Genomic DNA, 9821 nt, shown 5'->3' with positions numbered 1-9821 from the left:
TGTAGCAGAAATCATGAATCGATTGTGATAGAAGAGCAAAGGAACATTGAGTTACTATTACCTAATAGAAACCATGTTAATGTCATATCAAATATGATTCATAATGAAGATTTATACACAATTTCTCAAGCTGCTGTTGTGAGTAATGGAATAATTAGTGATAATGAAATTGATGAAGAAGATGACATAGGAGAAGAATATGATGAAGAAGATGGAGTTGACGTCACTCAAGAACATGAACCACCACATGTAGATAGGGGTGAAACATCTTTTGAAAACAACCATCAAGTACCATCAACTTTTACCAGTATAGAAGAAACAAATGTGATTAGTGATAGTAATTTGTGACATCCCCAATTTCATGGCCCGAAAAGACCAATTTTGTTTATGCTTTATTTGAAAACCAGAGTATATTTTTAAATAAATATATTGTGGAATTTGTTCCCGGAAAAACATGATAAATATATTATCAAAGCATTTCCGAAGAAATGTATTTTGTTCATATGAAAACTTTGGGATGTCATCGTCAATAGTGAAACATAAGCATAAACAGACCTTACATTTATTTACAATAGTGATCTACATCTCCTTTAAATCTCTCAGTGTAAAGTAGCTTCGTATCGACACCTGTGATACGAATAAACTTGAGTGGGTCAGGTTGGGAAACCTGGTGAGTACATAGGGTTTTCAACCCACAATAATATAATTATTATATTTAATCATCAACCAATCAACCCAATTACCCATCCCCATTATCTTCTTTAATCTTAAGGATCTACCCTAAGAATCATCTATCCTTCATTCCTAAGGATTATCCTAAGGAATAGGCACGAAGTCCATCACTGCCCGAGGTTTATACTACAAGCACTAACGAATGTCGATCCCCACGTACTGATCCTATACAATGATCTTACAAGATCTAGCCTAAAGGATCGATATGAACAACAAACTGATGAAGCTGCTTCGGAAATTCCTTAGCAGCAAACGAGGATCGATTAAAGACATCAAATGAGGGGAATGGAATAAGTTTCACCATGAACCTTCGTTCGTAAAAGAAAGAACCACAAGACAATTAAGTCAGGGGTAGTTATCTAGATAACAATGCCTAGCCGTGGTCCGAATATCGTGAGGTATTTTACCCCCAGACTCACCCTATCCAACATCGAACTTTGTCTAGCAGTGATCTGAATATCGTGAGGTCTTTTACCCCCAGACTCACCCTATCCAGCATCGAACTTTGCCTAGCAGTGATCTGAATATCGTGAACGGAAACGCTGACACATGAAGCTCGTCCGATCACTTCATAAAAGAAACGAAGACTCCAAAGCTCTTTAAAATAAAAAGTATAGGGAAAATACTAATAAAGTACTCCCGTACGCTCCCGTACCCCGACACACAATAGTGTCAAAAAGAAGAACTTTGTACATGATACTTATCGGATGAACACATAGTTCAAAAATACTTAATCCATACTCCCGGATTAATAACAAATAACTATGTCTACACTCTGCTGGATCACTAGATCATCTTAAACATCGATACCTCTCATCAATTTTTATTTCATCACACATCATCTAATTCATCTACCCATGTTTTACCCAACATATTTGTAGATATAAAATACATATACAATTTAAATCAATTAAAACATGTATAAAATTGTTCATCCATCATAGATAGCAAGTATACAGATAATATGCACACATAGCACGTAATTTATATAATATACTTCATATCTATGTGTAAGACGAAAATAATATGCACTCACCTTAGTAGCGTGAGTTGATAGAATCTAACTAGAAGGTGGAGACGTACTCTACAACTTTTGCATACGAGCTCCGTTTTTGACGTTCTTTATATCCACACGAAGGTGGAGACGTACTCTACATCTTTCATTTAGAATCCTAAGGCTAAAAAGTATTATATCATAAACTCACTTTTTATGATTCTCGATGTCGTGTCGGTTTTGTCGCGAAGCTTCGACAGGTCATAACTTCTTCGTTATAACTCGAATTTCAACGTTCTTTATATGTACGGAAACCTTGTGACATATACTAAAACTTAGTTAAGATTATTTATTATAAATAATCTTCTATCAAAAATTCATTTTTTTGACGCTTATTGTCTCAAAACTGACTAGCCCGAATCTGCGGGCGTTACAATTATCTCCCCTTAGGATGATTACGTCCCGGAATCATCAACAAAGCAGGGCTTGTATAATGACTCCATGAGTTGTCTCTTCATCCTAGGTAATAACCGTAACTTTTATGTTCCTTCGAATAAGTTTCTACTCTTGGACTTCTTGACTGCATATGATGCTCAGTCTTGCACCCGCTCTTTATCCTATATTGGACTTTCAATCGTAACCTTCGAGTTACAAAATCGATCCTTATTGGAGACTCTTACTTCTTTTAAACAAACTAATCTTAAGAGAAGTTCATTACTTCGATTATCATAACAGACTGATAGGTCATGTTCTAATGACCTCTCATCGTATGATGCAACGCTTAGACTCAGGTCTCTTAGAGTCACATTCATGAATATAATATACCTTTCTTCATATTCTAATGTGATATAATCACATTTTAGCATGTAACATTTCTAGCTACAAGCTTCTTTAACAACGAGCGCGATGCCACTGATCGCATTGATTTCAATCTTCTGACTTAAGTCAGATGTTACATCGAATTTGGTTCTCTGAACCATTTGTAACATCCCCCTCTGGCACGTATCACAATATTGTCCGCTTTGGGCCACTCGGCACGAAAACTTCCCAGGGGGTCACCCATCCCAGGATTGCTCTCGCCCGAGCAAGGTTAACTGCAAAGTTCTTATGGGATCTGCTGCCCTCACGACTTTAAAACGCGTTGTGACAAGGAAGGTATCCACACCCCTTATAAGGAATGCTTAGTTCTCCTTCCCAGCCGATATGGGATCAGGTGCAACCCACCTTCACCCCCCATTATAGGGTTCGACGTCCTCATCGAACACACCGACTCGTGCCCCAGCTCTGATACCATTTGTAACATCCCCCTCTGGCACGTATAACAATATTGTCCGCTTTGGGCCACTCGACACGAGGACTTCCCAGGGGGTCACCCATCCTGGTACTACTCCCGCCCGAGCACGCTTAACTGCAGAGTTCTTATGGGATCTGCTGCCCTCACGGCTTTAAAACGCGTTGTGACAAGGAAGGTATCCACACCCCTTATAAGGAGTGTTTAGTTCTCCTTCCAAACCGATGTGGGATCAGGTGCAACCCACCTGCGAGTCGATGTGTTCGACGAGGACGACGAACCCTATAATGGGGGGTGAAGGTGGGTTGCACCTGATCCCATATCGGTTGGGACGAGAACTAAGCATTCCTTATAAAGGGTGTGGATACCTTACTTGTCACAACGCGTTTTAAAGCCGTGAGGGCAGCAGATCCCATAAGAACTCTGCAGTTAAGCGTGTTCGGGCGAGAGCAATCCTGGGATGGGTGACCCCCTAGGAAGTTTTCGTGCCGAGTGGCCCAAAGCGGACAATATTGTGATACGTGCCAGAGGGGGATGCTACAAATGGTATCAGAGCTAGGGCACGGGTCGATGTGTTCGACAGGGACGTCGAACTCTATAATGGGGGGTGAAGGTGGGTTGCACCTGATCCCACATCGGCTTGGAAGGAGAACTAAACACTCCTTATAAGGGGTGTGGATACCTTCCTTGTCACAACGCATTTTAAAGTCGTGAGTGCAGCAAATCCTATAAGAACTTTGCAGTTAAGCGTGCTTGGGCGGGAGTTTTACCGGGATGGGTGACCCTCCTGGGAAGTCCTCGTGCCGAGTGGCCCAAAGCGGACAATATTGTGATACGTGCCAGAGGGGGATGTTACATAATTGGATTGTGTCACAATCAATAAGCAAGAATGATTTTACACGGGAGTTGGAAAAAGATTATTTCAAGGATAAAGAAGAACTTATGAGAGCTATCAAGCTCCAATGCATTAAGACACATAGACAATTTGAGGTCATTGAGACACGCCCAACTCTATGGAGCATAAGATGCAAGTTGCATTTACAATCTGGTTGTAAATGGCAACTTCGTGCAAGTAAACGAAAACGAAGTGGAAATTTTGAAATTACAAAGTACATTGGTACATTATTTTGAAGTGAGACGTCCTTTAGGATCTAGTGCCCGAGCTAATGGAGATGCATATACTCCTCAAGTTGTTGTAAAACAAGTGACTTTGATGTCAAAAACAAGTGCACACTCATTGAGATCTTTTAATCGAGAGAAAGGTATATTTGAGTTGATAACTCAAAGAGGAAAAAATGTGCAAGTAGTTAATTTGGACAAAAAAAACTTGCACATGTGGTAAGTGGGAGATATTTAAATATCCATGTTCTCATGTTTTGAGTGTATGTGCCAAACTATCCTTGAATAGTTGGCAATATGTTCATAAATGTTACTCCATTGCAGAGTATTGTTCTACATGGGCATCCGAGTTTTCCCCCACTTCCTTATGAAGCGTATTGGCCACAATCTTCATCTAGACAATTGCTTCCAAATTTAGAGCTTTTACGGAATAAAAAAGGTCGTCCTCGCTCAACAAGACTACGAAATGGAATGGACATCAAAGAAGGAAAAAATGGGAACCTTTGTGGGATTTGTAGGCAAAGTGGTTATAATCGGAAAAATGTCCCTCTAAGCCAAGGTGAATGCAGAGACATTAAAGCTAATCGGTTCAATTAATAGAAATATTTATTTTTTCATTCCGTTTTTGTAAGAAGTCATTATTGGATTTGTACCCAAAAAATATATCGTACGTTTGATGTTGGCTTTAATCTACGATGTCTAACATTATTGTTTTTATCAATTAATCTTATTTACAATTAATGACATTTTTTGAGATTTCATTAATTTGTTATGATGATTAGATGAGATATAATACATTTGTAATTTTTTTTTATGTAAGTTAATAGCAAAGGGTTAAAAGAAATGTCAAAAGTTATATTAAAAAACACTAAAAATTAAAACGAAAATATTAAAAAAGTTAAAAAAAATACTATTTTGGTAAATATTTTGACTACTATATTGTTTTAGTAAATATATTTGAAACTATACCTATTTCGTAAATATTTTTTTCAAACACACCCATTTGATAAAAAAAAACTCTATATTCCAATAATAACTTTATTACATTAACGGTTAAAATTAAATGCAATAGTTATAGCTGATTTTTGCTTATTTATTCGTAATTAATTAACGTTTTTAATTTATTGAAACCTACTTATCTATGTTCTCTGCACTTACAAGTTACAACACAATAACAAGAGCAATTGAATGTGACGTCTTCCATTATCTTGTTAAATGAATATTTACAATGATACGAGCATAAATGGTCCAATCATGTATTTGGATTTTTTTTTGTTTTTCAACTTTCCCTTTTTTAATTAATCCCAAAAAATGGGATAAGTCCCCTTCAATTGCAATAATGTAATTTTTTAAGAAAAAATAAGTCATATTTAAATAATTATGCAACCAATATAGAATAAAAACAAGCATTTGTTGGTAATATACATTGGACAGAATCATTTGTGGTTCAACATAAAACATTATCTTAAACATAAAAAATAGTATTGAAAGAAAGACCAGGATGGTGGGTGTGTTGAATATTCTTCAACATGGTTGACTCCAATAATGTTTTTTTTTATTTTACTAAAGATGGTGATGCATATCTCTCTCTCTCTCTCTTTATATATATATATATATATATATATATATATATATATATATATATATATATATATATATATATATATATATAGGGCTAGGTTATTTTGTTTCCGACATCTATTGTGTGTCCGTAAACACAATTCTGGACCAATGGATAAAAAAAACCAATGATAATGATCTAAGGGTCTACGGTATTACAATAAGGTAACATGTACCATATAATCACACAAATTTCAGCAGAAGGGTGTTTTGGTCAATTAACCTATCTTAAAAAAGGTAATTTGCGGATTTTAAGGGATAAATAGTTTCCTTTTTTTTAATCTGAATTTTTTAAATTAATTCAAATTTAATTCTATTATAATTTCTAATACTAACCGATTTTATTCTGTCAGAATGACAGAAAACATAAACTAGTAAAGATATTTTCGATTTTATTCTTGCAGTATATGGTCCATTCAATATATTTTTTATAATTAACATGCTTAAAGATTTATACAACATATTATCAAGAATAACATTTTCTAAAGAATACAGATTTTATTCTTTAAGAATCACTAATTACATTAATGAGTAAAGAATAAGAGTAAACAATTATTACATTCATTCTGAAAAAATATGACTAATAATGGTTTAAGCATTACATTTATTTTTAGAGACTAAAACTAAGAATGGTTAAAAAAAAAGAAAAAAAATCATCAGAATCTAACAAAAATATTAATCCATTCTGAAAGAATATCATTGTTAATAAACATTTTATACATTCTGCTAGAATACTCTCGTTCTCCATGTTTTCATTCTTTTCCACATCAATGGCAGCCTCTTCAAAACCTATATTCACAAAGAAAACATAATCAACTTTCAAAGATTAAAACATTCAGTGTATTCTAAGAGAATAAAAACTATAAATTCTGATAGAATGCAGTAGACATTATTAATTCATTTTGTTAAATTGATGCTGATTAAATCATATTCTGTTAGAATAAGTGACGTTCATTCTAGTTGAAGGTAAAAAAAAATACATTCATTCTACTAGATTATCATAATTGCATAGTCATACAACAAATATCAAACTTTAGACCATTACTCAGACACCATTCTATCAGACTAATACTTATTCTTAATGTACTTATTCTTAATGTACATTACCAATACATTCTAATAGGATGATTTTAATATTCTAATAGAATACTAAATTTTCCTACTACAAAAACCATCTTTACAACCTCTACGGAAATCATTCTAACAGATTGAAAAATAAAAACCATCTTTAAAACCTTTGCAGACACCACTAAGGAGATACCATTCTAACATATCAAAAACATTATTAACATGCATTCAATTATGCATGACCACAACGACACAACCATTTACATATTACTAAATTACAATAACCATATTTGACCACTTTACATCCACTATTCTAACAGAATAAAAAAAACATCTTGACAAAATATATCACAAACATTCTGTTAGAATCTAATAAAAACAATTTTTTTCTTAAGTTAGCATCATAAACAAGAAAGAAATTGATTTCATTACCTTTTAGTCTACCAAAATGCTATTGATTTCTAAATAGTGAAAAGCAAATAAATTGATTTCATTACCTTTTACTCTGTTACCTCGAGGCAAGTAGTGTGCACATTTCTTCCTAGAATAATTTCCCTCGTTTCCTCTTTCCCATTAATCGATTTTACACCGTTTATGTGGGAAGCATCATCAGCAATCGGCGGCAGAGGATCATTGATCACAATAGTCAGATCAAAATCCTCCAGTAAAGATTCGATCGTTTCCAGGTTGAGATTACGTAACATCATATCGATACTTCCAGACATTGCTACTGCCCAAAAAAGGAAATCACATTAAAGGCTGGTCAGAAAAGCAAGTAAATGTCTACAATTTATTGGGCGACATTCGTTGTAGTGATCAGATCAAGAAAACCTGTTAGGTTCTGAAAAGTTGAGGTGGAAATGATGGAACAATTAACCAAAGAAGCGATTGTTGTAGCTAATTCACACGAATGGGATTAGTTACTTGGGTTGTAAACTAAGATCTTATATAAATTGTAAATAAAAGTTTGTACCTTTTGATGGAGGCGGCGGATCTGAGTTTGATGGGAAGTGGATGACTACTCGACGAACGTGGTTCTGGGCAAGCGAAAAGGAGTTCTTGCATCTGCGATTATTGTACTATATAGACAAATCGACTTTAGTGCGTGAAAACCCAATTTGAGTTTGGGTGTGAGATTGGTTAATGTTTCTGGCGACGAAGGGGAAGAAGTGGCGACGATCGGTGATTTTTTAGAGTTTAAAAACTAATTGCAATTTTATAGGGATTTGATTTGATTTTAATTTTGGAATTTATTTAATATACATACAACATTACTAATTTACCCTTATTGATTTATTTAAAAATTTAATTTGTGCTAAATTCTGATTGGTCCATATGTGCACATAATATTTGTTGGAAACATTTGAACTTAGCTCTCTCTCTCTCTCTCTCTCTCTCTATATATATATATATATATATATATATATATATATATATATATAGAGAGAGAGAGAGAGAGAGAGAGAGAAAGAGGAAGGATCATTTGAGAACTTATAGTTTCCCGAGAACCCGAGAACCAAACGAGGGTTGTTAGATTAAAATAATAGAAGGTTGAGATGTTTTGTGGCATTGTTGTAAATATTTGAAAAGAATTAAACACGGGGGTATGATACTTAAATTAATCTAGGGGCATTTATGGTGCTGAAAATCATTCCCCCCAAATCAATCGATGCCCTCTTTCTCTCACAAATCCCCCGATCGTCTCTTCGTCCCTATTTCTCTCATAGCTTCATCGGCGTTCGTTCCCCGATCCAGAACCAATGTCCGATTTATCAATGGTCTCCTCCGTCTACTATCTCTTTTATTCATTGAATCGAGGAAGGTGAAAGTCGAAGCTCTCTCTCTCTCTCTCTAAAACCAACATCGCATCTCGATATTATCAGAGATCTCTTCTAAAACCAAAAATGTCTGCTTCTCCCTTTCTCTTTCATCTCTCAACTTATTCACGACTCCTCCTCAGTCCATCATCTGCCTCCTTCCGTTGAATCTCTCCCTACACAATCGCTCTGCCGCCGATTTCCGCCAAATCTATCGCTACAGTGAGCATCAAAGTCGACGCACACATTAATGATTGACGATCGACCTTAATCACCACTGATTAGTCTACAAATGGTGTCGTTTTGCCTTTGTCGAATGATGTCGGCTCTACCAGACGATGTCACATTCGCCTCCGTCAGATGGTGCCGTCGTCGCCTCAACCTCCATCAGATGGTGCCGCTTCAACTTTATTGAAAATCATTGCTCAAACCAACGATTGCACCTGCATATCACCGACAATCGCTTCCATTCTCCTTCTGTCCTGCCTTCTAATTGCGACTAAATGGAGTTGGTGAACCCGATGTTGCCTCCGATTACACATAATACGACGCCTCCATCCTTCTGTGCTGAAAATCGAAAGAAGGTGAGCTTTTTTCTAGGTTTCGGAAAACAAAATCACTAGGCGAAGTATATGCTTTATATTTCCTATTCATTGATGTTTCTAATGGCAGAATATGTGTATTGTGTTGATCTAAGTTGAAGCTTTGAAATACATATACATAAGGTTTTTTTTAATGTTTTTTTAATGGCAGAATCAGATTCCTGGATGTGTAAGGGTTATTGTGCTTGAACAGAAACCTACATTTATTTCAAATAACATGTCAAGAAAATAACGATATAATATCAAATATCAGTTGAACTATTTGTCCTTAATATTTTGGGTTCTGTGTTTACTACTAGTATGAGGAATATAGAGAAGACTTTTGTGCATATTTTGGATAGAATGTTCTCTTTTGTGATTCTAGACACTCGTGGTAAAAGTTACATAGCAGCTAGTGATGCTATTGGGATCACCCTACTCTACATGGGTTGGGGTCTAATGTTATGTATAAATGTCAGTTAAATAATATGTTTTTTATTTAATTTGTAAAGAATCTGTAGGGAAATACTATTTTTGAGTGTCTTATAAACTTAGAACTTGATTTGCAGGTTCTGTGTGATTTTCTTCAGAAATGAAAG

General features: G+C 35.3%; 1 pseudogene; it reads right to left on the bottom strand.

The window, feature by feature from the left end:
* Window positions 1–3066: 3066 nt before the first annotated feature.
* LOC145141511 (5S ribosomal RNA) lies at window positions 3067–3184 on the bottom strand (annotated as a pseudogene).
* Between the last annotated feature and the right edge of the window lie 6637 nt (window positions 3185–9821).

The sequence above is a fragment of the Lactuca virosa genome, chromosome 9 (genome assembly GCF_052849685.1).
Source record: "Lactuca virosa cultivar CGN04683 chromosome 9, Lactuca_virosa_CGN04683_v6, whole genome shotgun sequence".
Lineage (NCBI taxonomy): Eukaryota > Viridiplantae > Streptophyta > Magnoliopsida > Asterales > Asteraceae > Lactuca > Lactuca virosa.
Note: the sequence above shows the minus strand (reverse complement) of the source record. Positions and strands in the feature narration are given on the sequence as shown.